Here is a 17,058-nt window from a genome sequence, read left to right as displayed (position 1 = left end):
GTGACACAACAATGTTGCTGGGGCCAGACTTGAGTTTCCTGAGATTCTTTTCTAGGGCTCTTTTCACACAGCCACACCATCCAAGACAACAGATGCCCCTGTACAGAGCTGGAACAGACACATGGAGCCTTCCAGCCAGCAACGTCTGCTGTGTATGCCTGGGAGCCCCAGACGGTTCTGCCGGCCCTCCTGCCCACACCCTGGGTCCTCTGGGAAGCCCCCCACCCCCAGCAATATAGCCCCTGATGTGCTGGCTTCCACTGCAGCCCTGCTATCTGTCCCCCATCCCCAGCCCGGGCTGAGAGGTTCATTTGCCTACTGAAACCCTGGGCATTAAAAGGGCCAAGGAGGATTTTGTAACCACTGACTGCTGCTGTTGCTAAGAAACAGGTCCTTTAAATTCAATTTACAAAAAAGATAGAGAGAGTGAGTAAGTGAGCAAGAGCAAGAAAGAGATGCTCGAACATCTGGTTATCTTTCCTGGCTGTCTCCGGTGACTATGAAAATGAGATAAGTACCTTCCGAGATGCCTGCCGACCCTCTTCAGGCCGCTTGCTAACTTTCCTCTGAGCTAATATTCTACATCAGCGGTGGGGTGGGGGGAGGGGGACGGGGGTGGGGGGCCTTGCCAGAAACTTGGTGGGTTTGAGACGATTCCAGTCACCTTTTCCCCTCCAGACGTGACTCAGTCCCCTAAGACAGTGAGCTCCCTGGTTCTTGAGTCCAGTGCCCCTCACCCCTACTTCCACTATCAGAAAAATCATTCTACAGATTTGCCTAATCCTCTTTGGTTTAGGATTTCCACACAGGTTACGTTAGCTCTTATGCAGTAAATATAATTTCCCACATGTCATAGATGAGGAGGGGAAGAATATGGCCGTTGGAAAATGCACCTGTACCAGGAGTGAAGGGGCATGAGCCTCTTCAGCCACTCACTTCCCTCTTTGGGCTCACACAACTCAGCCATCTGCTGCAAAGTAGGGTTGAACCACGACTTCCCACAGTGTGTACCACAGAAAAACAGTGTTTCACAGGAAGTTACTAGGTGCTTGCCAAAAAAGTATTCTCTGGTCAAACAAGTTTGACCTCCCCACTGCAAGATTTCTCAGAGCCTTTCATGCTTTAATGTGCTATAGGAATCTCTGAGCAGCTATCTTGGCTTGGGTCCCGCCAGAAGCAGGCTATGATACAAGGGTTTGAGCACAAGTAGTTGATTTGGAAGGTGATCCCAGGGAACCCTAGTAGGGAAATAAAGAAGAGAAGGCAGGGAAAAGAAGGTGGCCATGATGGAGGAGTTAGCAAGCAAATCACCTCTGTGGGCAACGGGAGCTTTGTCCCGGGGGGCTCTCTGGGAGATGACATGGGATGCATGTCTCAGAGTTAGCCCACCTGGAAGCAAGGGAGCTAGGGTATTCATACAACAACTGTGGCCAGTCATCAGTCAAGGCCTGCTCTTGCCGGGCTGGGGAAGGGTGTCAGTAATCCTCATCAATTGTCTGTCACTTCCTGTTGCTTCCCAGGCATGAGCAGAAAGACCTCAGGCATGGGGCGCCTGGGTGGCTCAGATGGTTAAGCGTCTGCCTTCGGCTCAGGTCATGATCCCAGGGTACTGGGATCGAGCCCCACATCGGGCTTCTGGCTCAGCGGGGAGCCTGCTTCTCCCTCTCCCTCTCCCTCTGCCTCTCTCCCTGCTCATGCTCTCTCTCTCTCTCTGTATCTCTGTGTCTCAAATGAATAAATAAAATTAAAAAAAAAAAATAAGAAAACATTAGATGCTTTAAAAAAAAAAAAAAAAGAAAGACCTCAGGCAGAACTGGCAGTTGGAAATCCAGCCCGGTGCACTAGCCTAGCAGGGCCTGGGAGAGACAGGAGAGACCCGGACAGCGTCTGCTACGGAAGGGGGAGAGAGCTGCCCTTTCCAAGGCTTATTGACCATGAGACTCTTTAGAGAACAGCTCCCAGGACTCATGGTCCATGGAAGAGTCCATGGAAACATCAAGCTAGAAGCTCTCCAAGGGCTGGGCAGCTCAATGAGTCTGAAGCAATACTCTCATAATGGCCAGAGTCACATTTGCTTACCACCTCCCAAAAGCTGGACAGATAAATTCTCACAGACATGAGGCAAGTTTGCCTCTGATCTGCTCCCAGTTCATCTTTCATAACATTCTGCCCCATTTCTGAGACCCTGCCCCCGACCTAGGTTCCAATCTGACCATCCCAGCATGACCTCGTACCCATATAGTAAACTCCTGCTACAGCAGGTCTATCATATTCTTACCCCCCAGGGTCACTACCTCCTTCTGGGTTCCTTAAGTTAGCCAAAACCAGGGAAACTATCTTAGAGTGCCTCCTCCACTCACCCCTCTCCTTCCACTGGTCAGCCGGACCCGCAGCCTTGCTTTTGAAAATAAATAACAATACTAATCCCAAGAGAGGCGATAGCAGGATGGTTAAGAGCTTAGGTGCCTGAAATCAAATTGTACCTCCACTACTCACTACCCACATGGCCTTGAGCAAGTTACTCAACCTTCCTGTTCCTCAGGTTTCTATAAAATAGGAATAATAACAATACTTCCATCATAGAGTTATTACGACTTGTTAGTTATTATTAGAACGCAATGCACAGTGCCCGAGGACAGTAAGTACTCAGGAATGATGTCATCAGGAATCACAATACGATAGCAACTAATGTGTATTGAGCGCTATCACGTGCCAGATACTATGCCGAGCACTTTGTATGCATTAAATCACTGAATCCCAACTATCCACCTACCTGCCTACCTATGTTATTATTCTCCTTCTATCTATGTAGAAATGAGGCTCAGAGCAGTCATGCCACTGGCCCAAAGTCACTATGTGAGTAAGCAATCAGGAGGTTTGGTGCTGCTCAAAGACTACTGGGGGTGCCTTCTAGATGATCTGACCAGGATCCTTCTCTTCCCTCATCCCAGAAAGCTATAGAAAATGAATGGTTCTCCTTGGGCCCCAAGATAAATAACTGATCTTTGGAAGTAGAAGCTTTCCACCTATGTTTTCTCTGTCTATCAAAGCCTGTCCCACACCATGAGGTCCCTTTCTCCCAGGAAGTCTTCCATGATCCTTCCCATACCCAACCACAAGGAGGTCTCTCTCCCCAGGAAGAATACTACCCACACATGACATCCCTTTGGCATGTTGACCTCCTGTTATCTTCGTGTAGGTCTCTGCACAGTTGATCTTATGAGCAGGCATGGCTGCCCACAGAGGCAGAGGCATTGTCTTAAACCCCAGGCTGCAGTCCCGAGTCCAAGTGTATCTGGTACTCAACAAAGAGTCGAGCATCTGAATGAGATCTGAGAAATTACCAAGCACTCCCATCCCCTCCCTGCATTTTACAGAGAGGGGCAACAATCTGTGCCGGTCACCCAGCCAGGCAATGGAAGAACCAGACTCAAGGATTCCTGACTCCCAGGCCACAGCTCTCACTCTGAGGATGCAGAGGACTGTTTCCAGCATGATTTATGATCTTGAATTCATCAGTAATATTTCTAGCAAGGAACTTGCTCCCCCTGCCTACCTACTACCATCACCCATCAGAGAGGGGACACCAAATCCCCCTCTCATCTCCCTGGTCCGCTCACTCCTCCTCTCCTTGTGACTTCTCTGCAAGCCCAGTGTCTGAAGGTTTATGTCCCACCCACCCCTGAGACACTGGAATGTCAGCCATTAGTCTCCATTCTCTGCACTCTCAAATGAGAGAACCAAGATTAATGAAGCATCTTCTCTCAATCAAGAAGCCATTTCAGGCTGTGCTTTTAAGCCCAGTGAGTTGTGCAGATGAATTAACACCATTTGACCTTTTTATTTTCCATGGGAAGATTTGTGGCGCTCCCCTCCACCCTCACCCCATCTGAAGAGCAAGCATGCTCCCAGCCACTTGCATTCAGCAGCCTCAAGTGTGGGCCCAGAGGGAGGGTATCGTGTCCCAGCACTGCAGTCAGATTACTCCTTGAAGTGGCTGGGTGAGGGGAAAATAGGTGGATGTCATTTCTGGGGGCTCCTCAGACTCAACACACCTACACCTAACAAAACACAAGAGACCTTCCTCTCTCAACAGGCAGACAGAACCTGAGGAGGGGCCCCAAAAGGCAGCTCTTGCCAAGCCCAGTCCTTGACATGCAGCAGGGGAACCAGAACTGAGTCTGAGGCTAAGCCAGAGCAATATTTGAAACAGCTAACAACAAAGTATGGCATGCACACCAACCTATGAGAGCAGATGCTTGCCATAGACCACCATAATGCTACCCAGACACATCCCAGGGGCTATCAGCTGCAAACAGAGCATTTGCTCTTCCCAAGAAATAGGAAGGGCCTGGGGTGTTGATCCAGAAATAGAGAGAGCATGCAAAGAGAGAGGAAGACCAAGTAACATGGCAGAAGCCTAGAATTCGAGTCATAGAAATAGTCAAGGGGCATTAAAAAAATAAAAATGTCTAGTCTTAAATTTTAAGTTGTTTATGTTTTTGCAATATAAATCACTCCTTCACAAGCTTTCAGTGGATGCTTCTACACACACAAGTGCCTGAGATAATGGGGTATGCATATGTATCTGTGTGTGATGGAGCAGGGGTGGGGAGTAATGGGGAAAGGGCTGAAGTCTACATCTGACCCCCCACATTTCTGGACAAGAACAGTGCATTAGGGTCCCTAAGTCATCACTAGACTAAACTAATTCAGCAGAAGCTCAAAGCAAGAGATGACCATGAGCAACCCAGGCATTTTTAAAACTCTTAGGGTCACATTTGCTTCTAACAAATCCATTCAAGGTTCAAGGAACCTTGGTCCAAGAAAGTCTTATTCAGATCTGAACAAGCAGAGTAATCCAAAGTGACATCTGAGTTACACATGCAAGATTGAAGTCACCCTCTCTACTACCAGCATCTACCCATACCCCCATTATGTGGCTGAATGCCACCCAAGCCAGGAGGGGCCAAACCCTGGAGTCACATTTTTTGACCTGTGCCCTCACTGCTGGTGGCCAATGCTGTTAGATGCCTTCCCAATATCCATTCCCCACTTCTTCCCAACTAACAGAGCTATAATTTGGTTTGGGGGCAATGTGCCCAGTCCCAGAAAATGGACTGTAATTGGTCTGAGCCAACCGGGACAATCCCATTCCTCATATTCCCTGCCTCCCTTGCATCTAAGAGTGGCCATGTGAGTCAGGCCCAGCCAACATAGCCTAAGCAGAAGTCTGCTGAGGATGATTCTGAGCATTTAGTTGGATCTTCTGATACAAGGAACTGATGGGGCACTGCCTTCCTCTTCTTCTGGGGAGGGATGTAGATGAGATGTCTGGAGTTCTAGTAGCCATCTCGTGACCACAATGAGAAAGCCAAAAGAGCATCACAAATGTAGGCTCTGACAGTACTCAACAGCGGAACCCCTGCCCACAACCACCAAGACTCAGAGATATTCTCACATGAGAAAATGAACTCTATTTATGTAAGTTAAAAGTAGTCAAGTGTTCTGTGTCTTGCACCTGAACACATCTTAAGTGATCCACTCCCCTTCTCACATATCCAAATTGTCACCAAGTTCTATTCCCTCCACCTCCTGAGCACATCTCCCTCCAAGCACCTGGTCTCCACCTCTGCTCAGCCCAAGTCCTTTATGGGAACACCAAAGGAGTCTTCCAAAACATAGATCAACGTGAAGCCCAGCTCTCATTGCTTTGAGAGAAGATTAAATCCAAGGTTCTTTATGACATTCCCCCACCTGCCTTCGAGCATTATCTCCCATTATTCCCTCCCACTGCACAAACACCCTCAAATACATGCACCAGCCACATTAACTCACTCCTCCTAACCCAGACACAGCAGGCTCCCTCAGGCTTCTACGCCCTGGCATGTGCTGGTCACTCTGTCCAGAGCCCTTCCCCCACTTTTGCTCTTGGGGAAAACAAGAAAGGCTTTATAAAGTAAAGGCCATTTGATGGGTGCCTGGGTGGCTCAGCCGTTAAGCGTCTGCCTTTGGCTCAGGTCATGATTTCGGGGTCCTGGGATCGAGTCCCGCATCGGGCTCCCTGCTCAGCTGGGGGCCTGCTTCTCCCTCTCCCACTCCCCCTGCTTGTGTTCCCTCTCTCGCTGTGTCTCTCTCTGTCTCTGTCAAATAAATAAATAAAAATTGAAAAAAAAAGTAAATGCCATTTGAGTTGGACTTTAAAGGATGAGTAGTTTTCTGGTGTGAAGGTCTCCCTTCTCTGTGCTTCAATCGCAAGTCTGTTCCTACTTCCACTGAATCATTAGCAAAGCCTTGTTGGTATCTATTTATGCCCATCTCTCCTTCTAAGGGTAGAGTTCCTTGCTAGAGGGACCTTGCGTCTTTCATCACTGGATCCTCAGCACCCAGCATATGTTGAGCCCAGAATCATTGGCCTAACTGTCTTTCCCAGTAGGATATAAATGTATTCAACCACAGTAGTTGAAAAAGGCTAATAATAAAACAAGCTGGGGGAGAGGACACATGCAAGATGGTACTGATGAAGGATGAAGGTGACGTTCAAGACGGAAAGTGGCGAAAGATAAAACCATGGAGGTTGATTATGTGGCTAACATCTTCTGGTTCATTATCTCTTATTTCATGAGCAAAACCTGTACGTGCTCTGTTTACATGTAGACCCCGTGCCCAAGTCAGTGTCACCACACATGCAGTCACACGTGCGCACAAACACACACTCACTCATACTTAATGACAATACTAATGAAAACGATGATGATGACAGGAGTAGGTCCGTCCTCATTCCCAAGGTAAGAATCATACTATTGTGCCCAGTGGTATAAGTTCCAAAAGGAAGCCAGCACTTGAGTTTTCATTTATTCATTCAACAAACCAAGCTGTGTGCCGGGAGCTTAAACACACTCCCTCTGACCTCAAGGAAAGAAAGCAGTCGTTTGAGTCAGGTATCCCATGAGATGTTCTTGGTCTATGACATGTCGTAGGAGCAGAGAGAAGGAAAGGAGACAATGGCATTTTAGCCGAGCACGGGAGAGATGGGATTTGGGCAGGAAGAGAAGAAGGGCATCCTGGGCAGAGCACTGGCGTGAGTGATAGCCCATCTGACTTTCTGTCTTACTTAGTACTGCTTTTGTAACTTGTTAATAAATATTTGTCTCCTTTAAAAAAATGGCATTTAGAGCCCGGAGCAAGTTAGAAAAAGTGCTAGGGACAGATGAACCACAAAAAAGGAAGTACTTTTGGGCTGTGCCTATGGCCCACCCAGGGCCCTATTAAGGACTGTGGACTTTATTCAATATGAAACCATTGAAGGTTCCCGAGCCCGGTGACAAAGAAATGGAAGGCAGAGGCAGGGAAGGCTGTGAAGATGGCCACCTGTCTCCCAAGACAGCTCCCTGTTCCACTCATTGTTCCCAGGGCCCCCTAGTGAGCCCCCCGCTCTCCTGTGCAGACGTCAGCATTTGGGCTGTGTGAGGGCCAGGAAACACTTGACTCACATAAGATCATCCTTCTCCTCATTGTTTCCCTTTTCCAATACGGAAAAAAAATGCCTTTGGTCTCTGCCCACAGCTGTACCAGTTGTGATATCCAGCCTGGCACGACAGGCACACGGAGGTAGTCTCCACGGAGAGGCTGTGTTGGCCAGCAGTGGAAGGACAGAACCATCCGGACACCTGTCTGAGCTCACGCCTGGGCAAGCTTGGCATTTCCCAACAGACATGGCAAAGCACCTCCCCGGGAGTGGGTCAGCTCAGAAAGACTCCCTGTACGGAAAACAAAGCTTAGAAACCCCATCAGCAGGAGGTGAAACCCATTCCTAAAATAAATAGAACCCAGCCATTCACTGTGTCTCTACAGCTCACTCACAGCTGAAACACCCAACCTAAGTATGTTTTATTTGGTGCTTCTTTCATAGCTTGTCAATAAATATTTTCAGTTTAAAAAAAAATGTTTTGACTTCCTTGCAGGAATATGTACTCTCTTATATTTAAAAAAAAAAAAAAAAAAACTAAAGCTTTATGATCAAATTTTTTAGTGAACGGATAGAAATCCAAAGGGAAAATATATTGTGAAATATGCAAAACAAGCCTCCCCACTCTCCATTAAAAAAAACAACACAGCAGCACACATGCAACTCCCCAGCTCATTCTTCAGAGCCCCAGAAACCTCCTTGCCCTTGGCAGCCAGGCCGTGGAGAGCCTCCCCAAATCCCCACCATCTGGCATTTTTGTCTGCAAAGCACAGGCCCTTCTACCCTGGGCTGCCTGCCCACTCGCGGATGGAGGCCAGGCGCTGGCGGGGACTGCCTGGGCTTTGCCTCCCTGCTAGGTACACACACACACACACACACACACACACACACACGCTCTAACACGAACACTCTCAGCCCTGCTGCTTCCTGGCCCTGCACAGTGTGCTCAGGCCAGGCCTGCCACCTCTGTCCTGACCCCACCTTCCCCACACACCAGCCAAGGGGGTCCAAATGTCAGAGAGAGGGTGAGGGAGGAAGCAGCTAGACTGGGGTGGGCGGAGAAAGGCCCTGGGGGGTTAAGTGGGCAGGTGGCAGGGAGGGCTTCATTTGCTGGACCATCTGGCAGAAGCAAAGGAAAGGCACCCAGCTCCACAGCCCAGGACGCTCCTGCACACACACTCACATACACTCACATGTGCACATGCCCACACACACATGCATATACAACCACATGCACACACATATGGACATCCACACACGCGCACAGAATCCCAGAGAATCCCACACACATAAAGACACACTCACACACACATCCTCTTCGACATGTGTACACATAAATGTACACAAATGGGCACCTGCACACACATACACAAGCATATGCACAAATATGCATACCCACCCATAGAGTCATACACGTACTCACACTCATGCATACGCCCATGCGTACAGATAGACACAACCACACGCATGCATATTAAACTAATACCCATATGTAGTCAAACATAGGTGAACATACTTACACACATGATCACATACTCCCACACTCATCCATTCTCTCACACGCACCCGTACACACCATGCATAAATACATAAACAGGTGTGTGTACACATACACGCCTGCAGATACACAGTACACACGCACAAATGCACGTGCACACACGTATATACTCCTGCCCATGCTCTCCCGCTCCCACACAATACAGATGCACCCATATCCCTAGACACTCTCTCACATGCACAGCCCTGCACACGTTCATACATGTACACAAATGCTTGCGTACACGTGGACGTAAATACACAACTACGTTGTTCTAATCCGCTCAGGCTGCTTTAATCAAATACCATAGACTGGGTGGCTTCAACAATAAGCATTTGTTTCTCACAGTTCTGGAGGCTGGGAAGTCCAAGATCAAGATGCTGGCCGACTGGGTGTCTGGTAGGACTGTCTTCCTGGCTTGTGAACAGCCGCCTTCTAGCTACATCCCCGCGTGGCAGAGAGGGAGCGCTCCCGGGTCTCTTGCTTTTTTTATAAGGGCGTTCATGCCATCATGAGCGCCCCACTCTCACGACCTCATTTAACCCTATTTAACTCACAAAGATCCCACCTCCAAACACCATTACACTGGGGCTAGGGTTACAGTATATGAATTTGGGAGGCTGGGCATACATTCAGTCCATAGCACACACACAAACAGACATGCACACCCATACGCAGTCACACGTATGCACAGACCCCTGCACACTTGCGGATGCAATCACACATGCACATGCTTATATCAACACAAAGACTCAGGTATACAGTCAAAACACATGCACATCCACATAATCCCCTACCCACACATACACACCCACACTCAGACACACCCATACACGTACACGTGCTCACAAGTACACAGACACGTCTACTCATGCAAACATATCCATACAATCCCACACACTGAAAGACACTGATGCACATATACACTTCCTCACATGCACACACTTCTACAATTACATAAGTGCATATATGAGCATACAAATACTCAATCACATGCACACACATATATATGCCCATTCTCTCTCTCTCTCTCTCATACATATACACAGACACAGACAGCCTGCTGGCCATCTTTTCTTCCCATTAAGAAAAATCACATTCACTGCCAATATGCAGGAGGCTCCGGGGCGGGGGGGGGTCACAGCAGTAAATCTGCAGGAGTGAGAACAGCTGCCATCATTCCCCCCTATCCCCAACATGAACCCACATTTACCCTCCCCTGCCTTTACCACCTCGGCGCCATCTGCTGTCCCCCAGGGGGACACCTGGTCCAGTGTTCCCAAACCTGGCCACATAGCAGAATCACTCGGGCACTGTCCACCAACACTGACCCTGGGACCCTAATCCAATTGATCTGAGGTGGGACCTGGGTATTGAGTTGGGATTTTTAAGTTCTACAGCCTCTCTGGCATAAATCCCCATCCCAGCTCCATAACTTCAGAGAACTTAAGCAGAAATTACTTTCTCCATCTCTAAAATGGGAGAAACAATAATGCCTATTTTATAGGTTGTTCTATGGATTAAATCAGATAATCCATCCAAATCACACACTACCTAGCCCCTAGTCAGAGTGCATAAATGTTAGCTATTGTTACTATTACTGGTTTCATTCTACCACAGTATTTTCCTGGAAAATGTTGAGTCCAAAATTTAAAAAAAAACTGACAGTAACCCCTGAAATCTGTATGACCCAGAAACCATCTGGGGCCATCTGGTCAACCTCCTTCTGACCCCTTGCCCCTGCAGGACCAACAGTGCATCAGTGCTTGCACCACCCAGAAGTCAGCCTGAGGGATTGAGCATCACCCTCTCCCTGCTTGTTGTTTTCTTCTCCTCTTATTTTCTTTAGTACAATAACAACAAAGACATCCTCCTACACATGCCTAAGGATGCACAATCTAGAGTGGGCTCCCACCCTCCAGGGCTGCCATCCCTCTGACGTGTCAGAGGTGTCCAGTCCCCACTTTTGTGATAAGAAAGCAGAGCCACAGAGAGCTTAGCAATGTGCCCCAAGTCACATAGTTCTCAAGCAGCAGATGTGTCTGGTTCCACCTCCAGAGTTTTCTCCACTGACATCCTGCCAGGCTGTGAATCCTCCACCGCCATTCTCTGTGCCCCCTTCATACTCTGTACTCCCCTCCCCTCCACTCAGAGGTCCTTCACAGCCAGGGTGGCCTGCCACTCTCATCAGGAGAACAAGGGGTGTCACAGACTTGATGGGTAAGCACTTAACACCATAGTGAGAAGTAGTTGATTACAGTCCTATTCTGGAAATGCTTAAAATGGAGGGAGAAAGAGAAGGCAACCAACACTGGTCAATGGACCTCCAATTTCACTACTTTACTAAAAGCAGGAACTAGACAAGAGGGAAGAAGCGGACAAGACCAGTATTTCTGACTACCTCATAGGCCTGAGGCACTGTGAAGACACGACTTGATATTGTAGGGAAGACAGAAGAAAATGCAGGTTCAGAGCACCAAGTTGGCTTGCGTTCCAGCTGCACCACGTCCTAGCTATGTGATCTTACTGTCGTACCTTCTTTGAAGGGTACAGAGGGGTCTGATGAGGTCATACCTGGAATATGATCATCTGGTGCTGGAACACCCAAAGAACTCAGGAAACGTTGGCTATTTCAATCTTATTAACTATTATCCATATTTCAAAGTTTTATTAAAGAACCACGGTCCAAGTGAGGACTCCAGATTATTTCAAAATATATTCTATTTTGAGGGAACACTGGCTGGACTCTGTTGCTGGTACCGAACTCCCAGGGTTATCTCATTGTTCCCCACATGTAACCATGGAGGCGGGACAGCCCTGTTCCCAAGGAGTTTAGAGGCTCCTAGAGAAGAATGACAAGTTAGGAAGAAACACAATATAAGGAACTAGATGAAAAATGAATAAAATGATCCATGCCCACATGCAAATAAGGCAAATGAGATTCGGAGAAGCAAAATAATTTGCCCAAGGACACGCCGCCAATAAAGGGCAGGGCCTGCAACTCAGGCGTGTCCTGATGCCAAATCTAATGCTCTTTGCACCAAACATATGAGCTCAGGGGACTCGATTTTTAGAGCAAATAGAAACTCTCGCAGACTGGGTGGTGGGTTCTGATAGAAAGAGTGGTCTAAACCCCTGAGTGACTCAAACTTGACGGAAACCAGAAGTCTTTGAGAATGACTAACGAAGATCAAATGGGAAGTTTTGAAACTCCCATCCATAAACACAGCAAAATACATAATCCATCCAGGAGTGACCCTCACAGGAGATAACATGGCATTTTCGGAGAGGTCTCCAAGAGCTGAACAAACAAACACATTGTATTTCTACATTTGAAGAAGGCCTATTGAGAAAATGTTCATTTTTCCAATTTAGTGCATGGCTTTAACTGATTCTAACCAAAATCCTAAGGGAATTTTCTTTAGAACTTGTAAAAATGATTCTAAGTTTCATCTGGAAGAATGAATAGATAGAGTTGGGAATGAAAATATTGAAAAAAAGAAACACCGGGACGGCTAGGTACACTGGATACGAAAACTTATTCATACATGTACAAAGTTCAACGTGGGTATTGGTGCAACAACACACAGGTCAACACAACAGAATATGCAACCAGAAACACGCTGGCAAATGCAAGAACCTAATATCAAGTCAAGGACACTTCACAAACCAGTGAGAACAGGATGGGCTGTTCAATAAGCGGAGTTGAAAAAATTGGGTATCTGGGAAAAAATCCTGTTAGAGCCTCATCTCACAGCATTATATCTTTAAAAAAAAACACTAGAAGAAAATGTAGTTGAATATCTGGCATCTCTCTAAGTACAAACGTAAACATCAGGATGAACTACAATGGAAAACATCAAGATTCAACTATGTACAAATTTGAAACTTCTGGAAGTCAAAAATCAATATATGACAATGGTTGAAGCTGGGCACTGGGTACGGGGGTGGTGGGTTTAAATTATGCTATCTGCTCTGCTTTTGTGTATGCTTAAAAACGTCCAAATAAATAAAAATATTTTTAAAAAATAAAGGGGACGCCTAGGTGGCTCAGTGGGTTAAGCGTCTGCCTTTGGCTCGGGTCATGATCCCGGGTCCTGGGATCAAGCCCCACATTGGGCTCCCTGCTCAGTGGGGAGCCTGCTTCTCCCTCTGCCTGCCGCTCCCCCTGCTTGTGCTCTCTCTCTTTGACAAATAAATAAAAATCTTTTTTAAAAAAGTCCATGGTTATAAAGAAGATGTGTCATATATATATTTATATTTATATATAATGGAATATATATATTGTATACTTATATGTAATGGAATATTATATAGCCATAAAAAAAAAGAATGGGACCTTGCCATTTGCATCAACATGGATGGACCTAGAGGGTATTATGCGAAGTGAAACAAGTCAGACAGAGAAAGGCAAATACCATATGATTTCACTTATATGTTGAACATAAAAAATAAGACAAATGAACAAACACAAAAAAGCAGAAACAGATCCATAAATACAGAGAACAAACAGATGATTGATAGAGGGGAGGTGTGTAGGGGGATGGGCAAGATGGGTGAAGGGGAGTGGGAGGTACAGGCTTCCAGTTATGGAATGAATAAGTCACAGGGATGAAAGGTACAAGCATAGGGAATATAGTCAGTGGTATTACAATAACACTGTATGATGACAGATGTCTATACTTTTGGTGAGCATAGCAAAATGTATAGAGTTGTCAAATCACTATATTGCACACCAGAAACTAATGGAATGTTGTGTGTCAGCTATACTTCAATTTTTAAAAAGTCCATGGTTACAAATTAAAGTATTTGAAAGTTTTAAAAATTAACATAAATTTAAAAGGCAAACAACCACCAATATAGCATATGAACCATTATTATCTTTGAGGTATAAAGAGCTCCTCCAAATGACTAACATTCACTAAAGCATCAGTATATAAGAAGTGACCATTACCCTTCATATCCAATCCTCCTTCCACTTCCTCATGGCCTTGGATTTCCATTGAAAGACCCACAGGGTTCTGGGAGGCTGACTCCATCCCCCACCCCAAGGAGATCATGTGACTTGGCTACCCCAATCACTGCATCCCATTCCCCAGCCTTTTTGATTGACTGAGGAAGAGGCACGTGACCAAGCCAGCCCCAGCAGACTCAATCTCAGAGTTTCTGAGACCAGGGACAAAGAAGCTCTTTCTTTCCATGGACCTTAGCAGAGCCCCGGGAGCTTCTGGGAGAATGCTGGGGCCTGCAGGAAGCACCACCACCACCCCCAGAATAAAGCCAACACTAGGAAGCAGAGCCAAGAAGTCAATGCAACAGAGAGAGGGCTCCATGACTGTTTTTTTTAAATTCAGGACCAAGTTTCACATAAAGCTGAATCTACTCCTGTTTAAATGTATTGAACAAAAATCCCATTTTTTTTCTCAGTTTCTGTTACTTGCAAACAAAATTGAGCTAACTTAAAGCCTGAATGTGTAGAGATCTCAATCATGCCCCCAAGTAGAGTTCAGAGAGCAGATTTTTCACGTGGCCCCTAAGTGGTCAGGGAAGTTCAGGGAGGGCCAGTGTGGGCAGGCTTCCCCTCCCTCAGAGGTTGAGTAGGGTCTCACCTGTGCTCTGATTTCTGCTCTGACTCATCTCCAGTCTCTCCACAGCCCCCCGTTCTCTCTCCCTCTCTCTGAGGGAATAGACTCTAATCCCCTGGAATCCCCATGACAAGGCACACCTCCCTCAGTACCATGACTTGTCTGCCCAGGAAGGTGGAGACACACCTAGAGGCAGGTACTCTTGGATTGTTTCGATAGAGATCCAGAATCTCCAGTCTGAAGGTCTTTTCTCCTGGCCTAAGATTAGAAAGCAGAATCAGGGAATCTTCCAGCAGGATGCAGCCAGTTTGGGGGTGGTCAAGAGTGGAGGCCAACTTCACCAGCCATCTAGATATGGCCTCTTCAACTTGACCAGGCCAAAATGGGACTTTCTCCATATACCCACAGAGGACCAAATTCTCAGTGACAGACCATTAAATCAGAACACCAGTTGAACAAACCCAACAGCCAATGCATTCATCCACAGTGGTAGCCTTCTCTTTGTAGACTTGGAATGTTCATGCCCATATGCAGGATCCCTCCAGGTATCTCAGTCCCTGAAGTGGCCTAATGAGCATGATATTGGGGCCAATGAGGACTCAGGTCCTCCCCGGGCATGGGGGTGCCTAGTGATCTGAGGTGCCCCGGCTCACTACCTGTCCCTTCTCTTCCAGGCCCCTGAACTCGGCCCCAAAATGTATTTTGCCAAATTTGCCTCCAGGAATCCCGTTTTCCTAAGACAACTCTTTTCCATAATCACTTTTGTCTATTTTTAAATTATTTCCTTTCCTAGTTGTCATTTCTGCATTCTAATTATATCTTGAGCATATTTGATAGAGAATAAAAAGGATAACTACAACAAATAAGTTAAAATGTATATTAAAATGACCCCACAACTCCCCATCCAACTGAGAGCTAGAACATCACCAGTAACTTGTATCCACCTATCCCATCCACAGCCTTCCCCTGCAAAATAGCCACATCTTGAATTTTTGTGTTTATCATTCCTTTATGATTCTTTGCACAGTTTGCGCATATAAATGAATTCTACAATTGGAGTTATACTACGCATAGTGTTCTACAGACTTGCATATTTTGCTTAGTATTATGTTTCTAAGGTGCATTCATGTTGTTCCAAAGAGCTGAGGTTTGTCCATTTGAACTGCTGCATGTTATACCTCTGTGTAAAAGTGTATCCTGATGTCTATGTCCCTTCGCCTGTCTACAGACGTTGATGTTGTCTCAGTTGTTGAGGGCTTTGTGCTGTACTAAACATGCTGCTATAAACATTTCTGCACATGTCTGCATACATGTAATGTTCATATGCAAGAGGCTCTCTGGGGTCTACACCTGGGAGGGGCATGGCTGGGTCAGTGGATATTCAAATGTTCAATTTCACAAGAAAATGTCTAACTGTGTTCCCACAGCCTCTCTTTATGTGGTTGCCAGTATTATTGTACCCCATGTATTCACTCCCCAACCTGTAAGAGGATTGATAATCAATCTCTACCCCTGCCTGTGGCATGCAGTGTCTTGCTGTGGATGGAGTATACCTCCCTGCCATGTGACTTGCATGGACCAACAGAACATGACAAGAAATGAGGAGTACCTTATCTAAGCAGAAACTTTAAGAGCCACCACAAGGTGCTGCCTTTGTTCTTTTTCCCCTCTGCCATGAGATTATCACGTCCTTACTGGAGGCTGTTCCACCACTCTGGATCCTTGGATGAAGATACATGGAGCAGAGCTGTAGCCATCCTAAGTGACAAAAATTATGAGAGAGAAATAAGCCATTATTATAAGCCAATGAATTTGGGGGCTGTTTGTTACTGCATCATAATACAGCAAAACCTGCCTGACACAAGATATTCAACAAAAATTTACTGAGCATCTCCCACATGCCGGGCACGGTGCTGGGTTCTGTGAAAGTAATGATGGCCAAGATAAACAAGGTCATGGCTTCCTGGGGTTCACACTCTACACAAGCAGCAGGTCCCAAAGGCCCCCGAGATTTCTAAGTATAGCTCCCAGGAACAAACTCATCAGTTAAGACTCCTTCTGTCAGAAGTGATGCACTTGATAAAGAAACATGGAAATTTGTGGATTCTTATAAACAGAAAGTCCAGGCATGAAGCTTGAAGCGGGGATGGATCCAGGAGCAAACAATATTATTGGGGCCCATGCTCTCTCTCTCTCTCATTCTTTCTCTCTCTGTTGTTTTCCTGTGTTTGTCCCCATGCCCAGACACCAGTCGATCCAGGCTACACCTCCTTAGCTCTAAGATCACCAACTCAAACAAAGTCCTGGCCTGACTCCCAGAGCCAGATTGGTGCACAAACCCATCCCTGAGCCAGTCAATGTCCAGGGAGATGGGACACACTGATTGGTCCAGGCCTGGGTCACATACCACCCCTGGAGCTGGTGAGGAAGTCACCCTACCCAAACCACACGGGCCGAGAAGACGGTAG

At 46.6% G+C, this 17,058-nt stretch overlaps 1 long non-coding RNA gene across 1 annotated transcript in view; it reads right to left on the bottom strand.

Annotated features, from left to right (window-relative positions):
• Nucleotides 1-16,243: 16,243 nt before the first annotated feature.
• The window catches only part of LOC116644357, a 28,682-nt gene continuing 27,867 nt past the window's right edge, over nt 16,244-17,058 (bottom strand). The window contains exon 3 of the long non-coding RNA XR_004301729.1: nt 16,244-16,348. This is a non-coding gene — a long non-coding RNA (uncharacterized LOC116644357). The remainder of the gene's footprint in view (nt 16,349-17,058) is intronic.

Source organism: Phoca vitulina, unplaced genomic scaffold, assembly GCF_004348235.1.
Source record: "Phoca vitulina isolate PV1807 unplaced genomic scaffold, GSC_HSeal_1.0 scaffold29, whole genome shotgun sequence".
Lineage (NCBI taxonomy): Eukaryota > Metazoa > Chordata > Mammalia > Carnivora > Phocidae > Phoca > Phoca vitulina.
The sequence above is the reverse complement of the archived record's forward strand: the minus strand, read 5'-3'. Positions and strand labels throughout refer to the sequence as shown.